Here is a 15419-nt window from a genome sequence, read left to right as displayed (position 1 = left end):
TTTCTCTTCTTTTGTCGCGATGATCATTTCTCCCTATGTAGGTGGGTGCCAACAGAATGTTTTCCCATTAGGAGGAGAAAACTGGTGATTGAAATTTCATAAGAAGATCCCGTAGCAACGAAAAACGCCTTTGTTTTAATGACTGCCACTCTAATTCATGTATCATGTCTGTGGCACTATCTCCCTTATTTCGCGATAATACTAAACGATCTGCCCTTATCTGCACTTTTTCGATGTCATCCGTCAATCCCATATGATGCGGATACGACACCGCACAGCAATACTCCAGAACAGGCGGACAAGAATGGTGTAAGCACTCTCTTTAGTAGACCTGTTGCACCTTCTAAGTGCTCTGCCTATGAATCGCAGTCTTTGGTTGGCTCTACCCACAACGTTATCTATGAGATCGTTCCAATTTAGGGTATTTGTAATTGTAAACCCTAGGTATTTAGTTGAATTCACAGCCTTCAGATTTGTGTGGCTTACCGCGTAATCTAAATTTAGCGGATTTCTTTTAGTACTCATGTGAATAATTTCACACTTTTCTTTATTCAGGGTCAATTGCCACTTTCGCACCATACAGGCATCTTATCTAAATCATTGTACTTTCAACATTGCAGCCCAGTCAGCAATCGTGATAATCTAATATATAAGAAACTATCAGCCTCGACTGCGGTAAGGAAACCAACCTTTACCTAGGTTTCAGCCCAAATAATTGAGCCTTCTTCTGAAGATATACCTGAATCTATAATTTGTCTAAGAGGGAATGGTCTAGGCTGCTTAGTTTTATTTCTAGACCTTGCCCTCTTAGGCAAATTATAGATTAAGTTATCTTCCGAAGAAGGCTTAATTATATGGGCTGAAACCTAGGTAAAGGTTGGTTTCATTACCGCAATCGAGGCTGATAGTTTTCTTATATATTATCTAATTCATTTTGCAGTTCGTTTTGGTCATCTGATGACTTTACAAGACGGTAAATGACAGCATCATCTGCAAACAATCTACGACGGCTACTGATATCGTCTATGTCGTTAACATAGATCAGGAACAATAGAGGGCCTATAACACTTCCTTGGGGAACGCCGGATATTATTTCTGTTTTACTTGATGATTTTCCGTCTATTACTACGAACTGTGACCTTTCTGACAGAAAATCACAAATCCAGTCGCATAACTGAGGCACACAGTTTGGTTAGAAGACGTTTGTGAGGAACGGTGTCTAAAGTCTTCTGGAAATCTAAAAATATGGAATCAATTTACCATCTCCTGTCGATAGCACTCATTCCTTCATGAGTATAAAGAGCTAGTTGTGTTCCACAAGAACGATATTTTCTGAATCCGTGCTGACTATGTGTCAATAAATCGTTTTCTTCGAGGTACTTCATAATGTTCGAATATAGTATATGTTCCAAAACCGTACTGCAAATCGACGTTAGTGATATGGGCCTGTAATTAAACGGATTACTCGTACTTCCCTTTTTGGGCATTGGTGTGATTAGAGCAATTTTCCAGTCTTTAGTTACGGATCTTCCTGCGAGCGAGCGGTTGTATATAATTGCTACATATGGAGCTATTGTGTCAGGATACTCTGAGAGGAACCTGACTGGTATACAATCTGGACCGGAAGTCTTGCCTTTATTAAGTGATTTAAGCTGCTTTGCGACACCGAAGATATCTATTTCTATGTTTCTCATCTTGGCAGTTATTCTTGACTGGAATTCAGGAATATTTACTTCGTCTTCTTTGGTGAAGGAGTTTCCGAAAATCGTGTTTACTAACTCTGCTTAAGTGGCACTGTCATCAGTGACTTCAAATGAAGTGTTCAACAGCTACTAGTTTTTAAAGATTTTTATAAGTGTATAAATTTGGTATCACTACATAAAATCGTTGACATGCACGATGCCAATGTCTGAAAACATGCACCTTAGTACTGTGATTACTCTGACGTGACTGGCTTTGTTATACGTCGATACTGTGAATTATTGTTTAATTTCAAAGTATTTCTAAGCAGACCTAGTCCAAAATATTGCGATTGCCACCATCTACAGAATCAGCTCCTTCATCCATGTGCTGTCCGAACAGCTAAGCACCTCCCCCCAACTCTAGAGCCCAGAGAAAACCCACCGATTACCCGTAACTGGCCTCCCACTCGCCAGCGAAGGTGTAGGTACTAACCTGGCAACATGACTTCTCCATACAACTCGAAGCCATTGCTCCACGGCTCCTCAGACCAATCAAAACTTACAATTCCAAGTTTCCATTCACTTTAGGCGGCTGACCAGTTCCCCAACATGAGCGTTACGTTACAATGTCTATTCCCTGGAAATCATTAGAAAGAATTTGGCGGATGTTTGTGATTGTTTGTCAGGCTATAAGTCTCTGTGTGAGCTGTTGGCATAAATAGGATACATCCGTTCATAGTAGTCTATCTTTTGCAAGTCTTTTCATTTCTGCATAACTGCTGTTATGCACATCCATTTGAACATTGCCGTGCGGTTAAAGGCGCTGCAGTCTGGAACCGCAAGACCACTACGGTCGCAGGTTCGAATCCTGCCTCGGGCATGGATGTTTGTGATGTCCTTAGGTTAGTTAGGTTTAACTAGTTCTAAGTTGTAGGGGACTAATGACCTCAGTAGTTGAGTCCCATAGTGCTCAGAGCCATTTGAGCCATTTGAACATTCTTTTTGTAGCCACGGCTTGATTGCCACCTTACTTCCCCCAGTTATCAAATTAACTATTCCTTGATGGCTCGAGATGTTTCCTCATCAACCTACCCCTTCTTTCAGATAAACTGTAGCATAAACCTCTTTTCTCCCTGATTCGATTCAGTACCTTTCTAACCCCCTCCCCCCCCCTCCCCCTTGAAATCTACGATACTCTTCAGTGCCACCACATTGCAAAAACATTTCTGCTTATCGTCCAGATATCAAAAATGTTCAGATGTGTGTGAAATCTTATGGGACTTAAGTGCTAAGGTCATAAGTCCCTGAGCTTACACACTACTTAACCTAAAGTATCCTAAGGACAAACACACACACCAATGCCCGAGGGAGGACTCGAACCTCCGCCGGGACCAGCCGCACAGTCCATGACTGCAGCGTCTTAGACCGCTCGGCTAACGTCCAGATATCAATTCTACGCAAAAATACACTCAGAAGAAATACTTTAAGTAAACACTTTCTAACACTTAATTTTATTTTCGAAATAAGCAGAAATTTCTCTTTTTCAGGAACGTTTTTCTTGCTATTGCCAGTGCACATTCTGCTTCCCTTTATTCTGCTGTCTCAATTCGTCTGCTGGCCAAGAAGATAAATTCGTCTACTAAAATGAGCATATCATTTTTTAATTTACTTTCTCCCAAATCAACTGCTTCAATTCGCGTATACTTCATTACCGCAGCTTGACTTTTATTATTTTCGTCCTGTATCCAACGTTACAACTTCTTTGTCGCCTCTGACGGAATTACAGTGTCATCCACAAATCATAGAATTTTATTTCTTCCCTCTGAACTTCAATTCCATTTCCAAATTTCTGTCTGTTTTCCTTTTCTTCTTGCTCATTGTACAGATTGAGTAACATGGAGGTACGCTGAAGCTCTGTCTGACTGGAGAAGGACGCGAGGCCAAAGGACAGGGAAGTAGAATAACAGCAGCTTGAAGCGCACAGTGCATTGCACCGCACGGAGGCTCTCGAGCACGAATGCAGTCGTCATAGCATTTTATGCCACGGCGCGGCTGACGGGCGCCTAGCGGCTAACGGCATCCACCGCGTCCAGTATCTGGTTCTAGCTGCGGTCGTTCTCTGAGGCTGCCGCTAAGAGGGGCTGTGTGTGGGGGTCGTCAGACACGGCTGGTGGCTCAGGGCTGCACGCTTGCTGCAGCTGGAGCCTCCAGCGCAACGACCGGCGCCGCGTGCAGGGACCCCCACCCACGCAAGGAGGGACTGTCGGTTGGCTGCGCCTCTCGGCTGCCACTGATGGGACAGTGGTCCTGCTGAGCTTCTGAGAGTGCAGCACCGGTGCAGACGGTAGTAGCGCAGCTCCTGGAGGTACTGGACGGGTTCCTCAAGTTCTGCTGGAAGACAGAGAGTAGGTATCGAAGATGGGCGACATGTAATGAACTATTTCAGTAGCACTGTTACTACATCGTATCTACTCGTATTAAGCAAATAATGTGTTACATGCTGGAACATATTACATGTTAAGCAGCAAGAGAAAAACGAGTTTTCGTCATTCACTTACTTTTGGGATAGCAATGAGAAAAACAGTTTTTATTGCACTGCTTGTTCTCATGCTGTTAACATTTCAGTAATCTTGAACAAATCAGTACCACTCGTGAGTGCATCTTGATGCTTTTGGCGGCGTAATAATTCTTACATAAATTTCGGGAACGCGTTGTCATAAACTTTATTTCTTCCGCCGTTTAAAACCAAAGAACACGCGTGCCAGAGATCCTGATATCTGGCAAAGCATATGAACAAACTGAATCTGAGACTACGAGATCGATCTATGCTGGGATATCGATGTGTCGTTATTAGCTACACTGCAACGACGGCTTTGGGAGTTGATTAAAGAAAGGGCCGGATTCCATGATTTGCCTAGGTTGAAATCGCTGTCTTTGTTATTTCATTCCTCGCCAAACCTAGACAAATCATGGACTCTGGCTCCTTCTTTAATCGCTACAGTGTAGCTAATAATGACACATCGATATCTCAGCATGGATCCACACCGTAGCCACAGATTCAATTTATGCTTACTCATTTAGCTCCGATAAACGTTTCTGGTCCTTGTGCTTCGATGGTTTGAAACGCTGGAATAAGTACTGTTGTGCACTATCGCTTCAACCGACACATTCCTAAAGCCGGGTTCACACACGCATGTAATGTGGCGCCACACCTTGTGGCTTGCTGTAGTGGCATCGTGAGCTACTGTTCACACAGGACGCCACAAATTCTATGTAGTTGCTCAACTTTCAATATGGCGTCAATTGAAATCATACCGGCGAGTACGAACGTTGTAGCGCAGGTTATAGCCTTAGACCTTGACAAGAGTTAAATAGAAGGAAAATGAAACCCAAGTGTTGGATCCGAAAGTAGATCTCGCACATGGATAAACCAGGGGATAAAAACACATTTATAAAAGAAATAACACACGGAGACGAAAATGCTGTCTGCAATGGCAAACTAACCAACAGCTGGCATGTAAATATATCTGCAGACACGCCACTCTTCCAGGATCTTAGAATCTTGCTGTATTCATTGATATAGGCATTTCGAAAAACTAATTTTCAGTTTAACAGTTGCCACATCACGTTCCGGAGCTATTTCCTGCATATAATCTATCGTTTATACAATGCTTGGTCTCAGGAATTACGAAGTTTATACGAATCCCATTTTTGGTAACATATATTAAGTTTATTTATACACACACTGCTGCAGAAAATCAGGTTGCTATTCCCGTAGTTCTAAAAGCTACGAAAGTGTACCTGCCGACATTGTTTTCACTTTTATTAGAAATAAAATAATAACACACTGAAATAGGACCGAGTACGGCAGCAATTACTCCACGATAACTGTTACAGAATGCTAGTGTTTCGAATTACTGCCACCAAAGAGCAGTGGTGGTAGGAAAGTGGCGCAACAAAGTACAACGTATCTTAACTTTTTGTGGCGTGAGAAAAGTTGCATCTCTTAAATTACGCCACTAAATGTTGGGAGTTCTGCAGTGTGACACTAGCCGTGGCGACACTTTTGTGCGTATATGAACCCGGCTTAAGATGGCAGGAAGATAAACGGCAGGAATATTAAAAGAAATGAAGTTTATGCGGTTGCATTCCCTAAATTTTATGGATAAACCGTTCGTGTGCTTTGTCATAGCCTCAGAGTTCCATCCCGCAACCTATTACGCACAGATAAGTCCGTGCGGCCAGGATGTTATCCTCACGATTGCAACGTCGTGTTCATTCCTTGGAAACGTTCTACCTCAGCCGTTCGTTCCGCAGCTGTTACTCAGTATTAGTGTTCTTCAGTTTCTTTGATGACAGCTATAGGTGGGAGAGATGTCGGGTCGTTCCATTGTACAAGCAGTGCTGTCGTTCGAATGCAGACGCTGTAACATTTTTACAGCTTCAGGTGTTTTGTGCATTCTTGACTGTAGTCCTGTACTTCCGTAGTACGCAAATGTGATACGCTATAGGTAATCCAAGTGCGTAATTTTTGCAAGTAGTCGTGTTTTTAGTTTCGCGTTGTCTTTCTTTTTAGTTTCGCGTTGTCGTCAGAAACGAATTACAATCTGGGCATTTAAGGGGACACGTATCGTCGGACAAATACGCCATTGGAGCGAACGTGTCCGACCATATGTTATCAGAGAAACTGTGGAAATTTGATGGATGTTATTGCTATTTATCAGCGTCTCACTGATTGTGGGAAACCTGCTAATGGTCTGCAGAATTCTTATAGTTACAAATGGCAGCTGTAGGTTGTGATATCTTCAAGCTTCATTGTTAACTCTCCGCTCCGTATTGCCGCAACGAATTCGTTGACGCCTGCAGATAGGCAACCCGATGTACAGATCTGCCTTCCCGGGGAATTCGTTTGACTGAATTGCACACTCGTATTGACGTTTGACGCGTCCCAAACGGTGCCCGTACTGAACACCTACCTGCAATGTGAGTTAAAAACTTGGAGAGAGTCTCTGCCCACTGACGTGTATCTGTCTCCTGTAAGCCTTGTAGTTTTTCTGCAGTCGTCTTCTGAAGCCCCAGAGGTACTTACGAATAGCCCTTCCGCAAACTGGAATACGAAACGGTGGGTATTGTTAGTTCTGAATAAGACATTAACTAAAATCATTACACACTGTCTTTCGCTCCAATAAAAGAGGCATTTGAAGGTTCAGTGCGAGTGATAGTGAAACGGTTTAGTACGAGGGCCACCAGAAAAGGTATTTCCTTTTCCCCATCGCATGGGACTACTGGGAGGAACGGGACACTCGGTAACTACTTCCTTAGTAGGTAAGTATGTTTACAGAGTTATAACAGCGAGAAAGTCACACTGCAACGTGTGAATAAAACTGAAATGCAAGATTGGAAGACAAAAGGAGGAAGTCACAACATCTACTTGCAAGCAAAAGGATGAAATCAAGCTGTTTTTCAGATTGTATGAATAACTTTTTCCATTTACTTCTAACACAAAAGCTCTTAGCTGTCTGCCTCGCCTGCACTGTCAGCAGCCTTTGTTTTTTTTCAACCTAAGGCCTCGTTGCAATTTGTTGTAAGTGTGGCTTATAGATTAACGATGTCCTCATCCGATTCAAATGAAGGATCGCCGTGGAAATCCAGTGCAGTATCCTCAAAATCTTCATCCTGAAGATGTTTTGCAAAATTATGCAGCACAAAGCAGCAAGCTATAATTATTGAATGATTTGTTAAGGCAACTCTGCAATCATACTATACAATAGCAAACCACCTCTTCAGCTGATCAAAACAACGCTCCATCACACTGAATGACTTGTGACTACCCTCTGTTGAATTACGACAGGGTTCATCAGCCAGCGCTCTAGGCCATAGCTTTCATAGCCCAAAAGAAGAGTGTTCTTAATGTCATTTAGCACTTCCCGGGCATTTTACTTTCTTCATATTCGAACTTCGTGTGATGACCCGGGCCAGATAGCCTTAATGCTACAGATATGTTCATTTACATTGCATATAGCATGCACATTTATACCAACGTAACGATTTATGTTAATAAATTCGTAGCCATACTACGCTGGTTTCGGAATTCAGACGCGCAGTCAATTACACCAGTACCACCTGAAATTTACATTTATCTAGCCACTCTTTTTTTGCCACAATCAGATCATGTGGTGACGACTGAAATTTCATCTACAAGTCAGCTTTTTCCATTATCGTTTTAAAAGCACTAATCACTGTAGTTTGATGAGTGCCCATTTCTTCCGCAATGCCGGACTGGAATCCTGGATTCAGCTACATTCCGTCTGTTCTGACGATCGAGCTCCACCTCGGCTCTTCGCTAGGTCTGGCAGAAAATGATTCTCAATCTATTTAACATTTACTTCGTTGAAATGATATAGACCTTAATAATGCTCTCCAGTTGAGCATTTGCTAGGTCTGTAGAATTTTTCGCGGCGTACACATGCTGCTGGTTGAGCCCCAACTGCACCCTGCAAACAAGACCGTACTACTGACCAGACCTCACATTTCAGAAGCTACTTCTTCCAGAATGAAGTCCAAGCTTCGTTTTATTTATACAGTTTATCCAATGTCGAAAGCAGAGCTCAAGGTGAGGGAAGAGGTACTTTCTCCGTTTTGTCCCACAAACTAGAGCTCTTGCTTCATCTTTTACTCATAAATTCCGAAACTTAAGCTTCTAACTTGGAAGAAAAGCGTTTCCTTCATTTTATTCATACGGCTCAGTGTTGTTCGTTCGCCTACAATAGCCGTTAAAAATGAGTGCAGCGATTGCGAATCCCGCCAAACGTGAAATCTGTTCTTTGTAATATGGCTTGTGGCGACAGTAATCTCAAAGCTGTTGTTACTCTCCTCTACACGCGTGATGTGTGCGGACCGAATGTGGTAAGTGGATGTGTTGCGCGTCAATTGTGTCGTTTGTTTCAGAATGAAAGGACGAGTGTTTGTGATGATGACAGAAGTGGCTATACGTCTGTGGAATGTGTCTGTCAAATTTCCGGAAGTATATTCAAGTTTTTTATATAAGATCGTGTCCAAACGACAAGGGTCCCACAAGTTCCGTGCTGGTTGGTTTCAAAAGTCTTTCCTATGACCTAGAAATTTAAGAATGAGTCTGGACATTCGTTTTTGTTACGATGCAGAAGAGAAATGTCACTTTACATAACTGTAGTCGGTGAAGGGACAGGGGTTTCCTAGTTAACGAAGAGACAAAACAGCTTAATTCTATCTGGGATCACGTCCCCTCGCCCAATAAACCAAAACACGTGCGGCAAATCCTGTCAGCCAGGAGGGTTACGACTGTCAAAGAAGCTAAGAAATCCTGCTTTCAGTTTTATGCAATGTGTATAAATAATCAATTCTGAAGCGTACGGTGAGACATTAAGAAAACTGAGTAAGTCTTAACACCCCCCCCCCCCCCCTTAAATGTGCATTCAAAGGCAGGTTTCTTGGGTAGAAAGGAAGTTGATACAAGAAAACTAACCAACTCTCTCTGTTATTTTGTACTTATTTCCTAACAAGTTGCTCCTCCAGAGATATCGAAATCGACTGAGCGAGATGCGGCGATAGTATCTTTGTATCAGACGCTTCCTCTTTGGAACGGCCACGACTCAGAAGTCGCGGCTGATACAACTACATTGGAGAGCCTAAATAGCAGCGGTTCTCAAACTGTGGGACGCAACCTCCAGGGGGATTGTTTAACTCTCTATACAGAGCGACGTGGGGCAGCAGTGGCGCAGTGGTTGACACTCTGGACTAGGTTCGGTAGGACGACGGTTCGAAGCCCGTCTGGCCATTCAGATTTAGATCCCCCGTGATTTCCCTAAATCACTTAAGGTAATGTCGGGATGGTTCCTTTAAAAGAACCCGGCCGGTTGCGTTCCCCATTCTTCCTTAATCCGAGCTTCTGCTCCGTCTCTAACGACCTCGTTGTCGACGGAACGTTAAACACTAAAATTACTTCCTTACTCTGAATCTCTACCTGTAACATCACTTTAAAGTAATGTACAAATTGATGTCACCCAACAGTCAACTGGAGTCCCGATCAGTTCATTGGAATAAATAATTATTAAACCAGCTGCCCTTTGTAATAAAAATAACGATGAACCTGGTGTCATGTGAAGTCCGCTCGGGCCAAATGCCGAGAGCGACAAAAAAGAGTGGTCAACGCGACAGACCCTCATCTATTGCCAGGGATTTTTCCTCGGTGGTGAAACTTGACCGGGGCGTACTCGACCTCGTGATGCCAGACTGATGTGCTGCCTAACTGAGAGGTAGCGAGCGCCTCCAAGGTCGTAACGGCGACAGCGGCCGGGAGTGCCGTGTGCTGATCCCATGTTCCTCCATAGGGCATCCGATGACCGAGGCTGAGGATGACACGGCAGGCGGTCGGCTATCGAGTGGTCTCGAGGGAACGATCGCGGAGTTTCCTTTTTCTTTAAAGCAATGTACTAATTATTATGAAAGACCTTACGTTACAGACATAGGCTAACTCATACTTTAAATCACTGCTCTAGTTGTATACATATATTTTTCAACACGACTTGTTTCGGCAGCCAAATCATTCTGCTTGTTCTGGAAATTTTTAACAGAACAAGTTGTTGGCTAAGGACACAGTCGAAATATTCACAAAAGTTACGATTATTGAAATTTTCTTGGCTATTAAACCGTAATGGAATGGATTTCCTCGATAAACGCAATATTTCGTCCTATTGAAACTATTGTTATATTAGCGATGCAGATTGCCAAACACGACAATAGCTTCAGTTGTAGCGAGGAAGTAAATGATAACTGTCAGCGACGCTAGAATAAAAAAAAATAGTCGTCACGCTATGTACAAGGGTAGGAAATTTCACATCGCTAAGTAGTGAGGCCGTTTGTGCAGTGAATCGAAGCCACGACACCCTCTAATATGTCTTCCGTCAAGTTTACTGCTCGGCTACGAATCAGTAGCCCGGAAAGATTTAACAATCTCCCCGGACTCCTTAATCCAGTGTAATTCTTAGTTTAGTAGATCCAGCGCTAGATAGATTGTTCATTTTAAATTAAATATGTTTTCAAAACAACGACCAAATAAATAGTTCTGGATGCTAAATACTACTTATTTAGTTGTTATTAACGGAGTGTTTCGTCTTTGGGTACAAATCTTGAACTATTACTTTTCGGATGAAGTTGTGAACAGTGACAAAACGTCTCCAGAAATTGCAATAGTGCTTTTCTGTTCATTGAACTCACTTCATAGTTAATACTGTTTTCAAGCACTAGCGTTAAAGAGTCTTGGCACCGAAAGATTTTGGTCGTCGTGTGGAACAAAAGCATTGCACTGTAGTAACTGTCGGCGGTATGTTATCTTAACCTCCAGCGATGGCATTTTTATTTGGATTGAGATAAAAATCATAATGGACTTTGTATTACGAAAGACCTTGCAACGGTAATGCCATAACCACTATTAAGTCCCAATAAAATGGAATCAGTGAAAATTGACATCCACTACTGATCTCTCTCGCAGCTAGATGTTAGGAAAGTGCACTACAAACATGTAAATGAGGTTCTATTTTAATTAGAAGTTAATTATTATAGTTTGTCAGTCTAATTTGATTGAAGATGACTTGATAACCATAACATGGCTGTCATTTAGCATGAATTCTAACTTTCGTAGCCTCCATCGACTACAGAAAACACACTGACATAACCATGCCTGTCATTTAGCATGGATTCTAGCTTTCGTAGTCTCCTACGGCTAATGAAAAAAACTCTGACATCGCCACGTCAGTTGGTAACCGTTTTTATTTTTTTAGTTTAGCTCGTGCGACCGTATTAAAGCTTAGTGTGAACACCTCCCGAATCCTAAGTGGTAGCAACCTGATACCTACCCCAAATTATGTCTAGTAACGAGAAAATGTGTTAAAAATGATGTAGGCCTTCGATCATCATTGTGGCTGTAGACCGCTGTCGAGATCTGCGGGGGTTAACTCCATTATTATGCCTGAGGTGCTTACGAAGACTACAGAAATGCTGCCTACAATTGTCGGTAACTGATTCTGCCGACACGCAACAATCGCAGCGCTAGTTGATAACCCCTTTCTCTTCTTTCCAGTGAACATGACCTGTAAAGCGTGCATGTCACAGTATGTTTTGGGAATCCATTCACACTTCCTGCCTGACCAACTAAGAGCTATTTTTTTCTTTATTGGTTCGGCAAAGGTTGTGATTTATGTGACTAGCTAAGAGAAGAATAAGCTGATTCACAGACACTGAATCAAGTGCCCACACCTCTGTTCATTATGTGTGAGAAATATGTATTGTGCCAAGGTCTCCAGCCCATAGAGATGGCACGCTGTTAGACAAGGGTAGCCGCGCCGATGAAAGGCAAACGGGTACTCAGATAAACAAATAGAGCGAGGAATGCTGACAGATTCAATTGCGCAAGTGGAAGAGATCGAGTTCGATACATAGAAAGAATAACGAATCATCGCTCTTGGCAGGCCCAGCATCTGAAAAGAATCGACAGCATTATGCGATCTCAATCTGTACCGCTAAAACAGTATTTGTTACATCTTTATGCGTCGATATTGTTTTGTTTCTGCCAGTGGTGCATTTTCGAAAAAAATGCGTTTTTCTCACAAAGAAAACATTAATTCTTACCACTTAAGCTCTTTGTACTAACGATGAGCAAAAATTTAAAAAATGTTTCGTTCAGCTTTATTAATTGATGTAAAAATGTTATATGCGATCGATTTCGTAGCTGCTCATATTTCTTATACCTGCATAAATCTCGTTACGGTTCATCAATTACGGACGTATAATCTTTTTATGTGGAAACACTGGTACATTGTGTCAGCACTTTACAACTAAGCGATTACGGCGTCTCACTGATTGTCTATTCATAAAAAGAATATTTAGTACAGTAATACCACCTTGCCCAAACTATCCCACCCACGAGGTAAGTCAAGCCAGCAGCTGAGGCAAGTTGGCCCATATGATTTTTATCATTTAATTACTTATGACGTTGGTTATTTAACTGAAAATATACCGACTTTAATACTCACAGTGTATTTTAATATAAATTCCTACAGCTTTATGACAGAAAATACAATCATAAATTGTATTATCATTGCTTTAAATACAGTTTGACAGAAAAGCAAGTCCAAAACTTTTATGTCTTCGTCCGATTGTCCGATAGGATCTTCACAGTTCAAACATTCATAAAAATATCCTTTCATGTCATTATTTACACGCGGCTGATATGCCCGCCTCTTGCAACTTGTGGATTGAATCTATTCATCACCTGGATTGCTATAAGAAAATGATTTAAGACGCAGAGCATCATAACCCTCATCTTGGAGGACCTTCTTACGAATGTCTGCTTTCTTTCTGCGCTTAATTCGAGCTTCTGCGCTTTATTCGGCAGCTTTACAATGGCCACAGCCACTTTTGCGCAGAAAATGTATTTCTCTTTAAAGCGTTTTCCTTTCTCACTTTGGAGGCTTGTTGTTCGCGCTGTAATTCGTCTTTAACTGGAGCGTCTGTCAGTATTGCTGCAGTTCTTCATTTCTTTACTGTCTCTTTTTCTTGTCTGTGACTTATTCAGGCGTTGGTAAGCACGGTTGTTCACGCGATATGACGTTCAACTTAACAGGCGTTGTTACTGACAAAATAGACGTACCATTATATTCTTCAGCAGTTGAAGGGCAAGCTCCAGCTATCAAACCGCAAACGACAGCATTAGGGTCAGGTCTATCTGCTGTATACTTAGGCAGAAAGTCTGTATCTGTGAAAATGTACCTGATTAAGGGGGAGATGCCTGCCATTTTGAATCCAGCCAATATGATTTTAGTTGTAACTGATTTGGTAGCGCAATTTTTACAATGCTTGGGCCCCCGTATATTGTCATTGGTCGTTTGTTTGCTGTGATCAATGCACTGCACACTGAGGTTACAAATTTCTTAAAAGAGCCGTAAACACTTCGATCTAAGGGCTGTAGTTTGTGACTACGGTGGGCTGGGGAAAACGAAAGTGTGACACCATTTTCTTTGCAAATAAGACTTCAGCTCACAAAAGGGAACTGCAGTTGTCAATTATTACCAAGCGAGGATGGTCTTCGGAACGTCGGACATGTGATACGAAATGTTGCATGTATCTGAAGAAGGTAGTTTCTGTCATTCAGCTTGAGGATCGCGCACTACCATTGCTCCCAACAGGACCGTGCCCAATAAAATGGGGTTTGAAGTTAACCCTCGGGAATATGAAAAATAGAGGCAAGACATTCCCAACTGCACAAACAGCTAAAGCGGTAGTGATAAATTATCCTCTTTCAGTAGATGTTCCCCGCTCTGATGGATGTAATCGCCTTCGAGCTATCATTCTGTCATTCTGACAGTGTGATTCCAGTTTAATCTACATTCCAGATATCACCAGGTGTCAGTTGCAGTTCTGTCAAAACGTTGGTCAGGTTGTCAAAAAACAAGGCTATGTTGCGCTTCTTGGAGCTACTGGATCGCACCAAACTAGCTAACTGAGGAGTTCGAATGGAGAGTGTTGGATGTCGTTTCAGAAATCCTGAAGACCAACAGGTCCCGTCGTTCCATATTCAGTCTAAGGTTGGAGTATTTTGCGTTGAGAGGCAACTGCGTAGATGCAGGGAAACTGTCGAACTTCTTTTGGTGAAAGGCCAAAGTATACGTCACTAGCTTTAAGTGAGGCACTCTTCAATCAAGGTTTCCTCTTCGGGTCAAATACCTGAAAACATGGATTTCTCTCAGCTATGTAGGTCATACTGTATTTTAGTAATCCTTGGATAAATAAAGCTTTCAGTAAATTATTAGCGAACCTAGTTTTATATGTTATTTCCATTACATTTGATGCCATCGTTAAAGTAGCTAAAATATTAAGTACAGTACAACGCTACAAAAGAAAGAAAAACGTTACCTGAAATCTTTTTGCGAAGCTAAATCTATCCCAGAATTTTGTTGGCGTTTCCGAAGGTTCTAATCTTTGAATCTGTTACAATACCTCTCTAATGTTTTTCTAGGTATGTTAAATTCTCGGCTCACTTCCCTAACGGATCTTTCATTTCGTTTTACTGCTATCACTGCTAATCTCATAAGTGCTTCAGAAAGCATTGCACCGTTCTGTTTTGTTTTTATAATTTCGAACCATCCTAAAAACAAAACGGCAAAACGACTATGAGCGGAAACGTGATTACATTCAAAGTTACACGTAGATTTTATATTTCAAAATATATATCATGTAATGTCCCATAACCAATAATTTCAAATTTATATTACAATCGTTTTGGTTGAATATATGAAGGAAAGTTGTTGGTTTCGGAAGGAAAACAAAGATAAACTTACATATCGAATTATGTTATCAGCTTCAAATCAATTCAGTATAAAATTTTCTCACATAAAAATTGCATTGAGTATCATGTTTGACTATGTTGGAAGTATTAAAGTTTAGAAAAAAAGAACGGGGCAGTTTGACCATGTGGGCCGACGTGCCCCTATTTAATGGGCCATTGTGCCCCTTCGCCATATTGGAATTATATTAGTCCGTTTACGAAAACGTTTTAAACGTTTATCACCGTCTACAATATCAGACTAATCCTGTCCATGGACTTATTTGCTTCGTGAAAGCGTTACCTCGGGGTACACAACAAAACATCTGGAGGAAGTAAAATTTACTCTCAGTGACAATAAAACATAAAAGCATGCCTAT

At 41.7% G+C, this 15419-nt stretch overlaps 1 protein-coding gene across 1 annotated transcript in view; it reads right to left on the bottom strand.

The window, feature by feature from the left end:
• Positions 1-15419, bottom strand: part of LOC126483928 (uncharacterized) — a 259894-nt gene that overhangs the window by 232641 nt on the left and 11834 nt on the right. The gene's annotated exons all lie outside the window — the stretch shown is intronic.

The sequence above is a fragment of the Schistocerca serialis genome, chromosome 6, assembly GCF_023864345.2.
Source record: "Schistocerca serialis cubense isolate TAMUIC-IGC-003099 chromosome 6, iqSchSeri2.2, whole genome shotgun sequence".
Classification (NCBI taxonomy): Eukaryota; Metazoa; Arthropoda; class Insecta; order Orthoptera; family Acrididae; genus Schistocerca; species Schistocerca serialis.
This window is presented reverse-complemented; position numbering and strand designations above follow the sequence as displayed.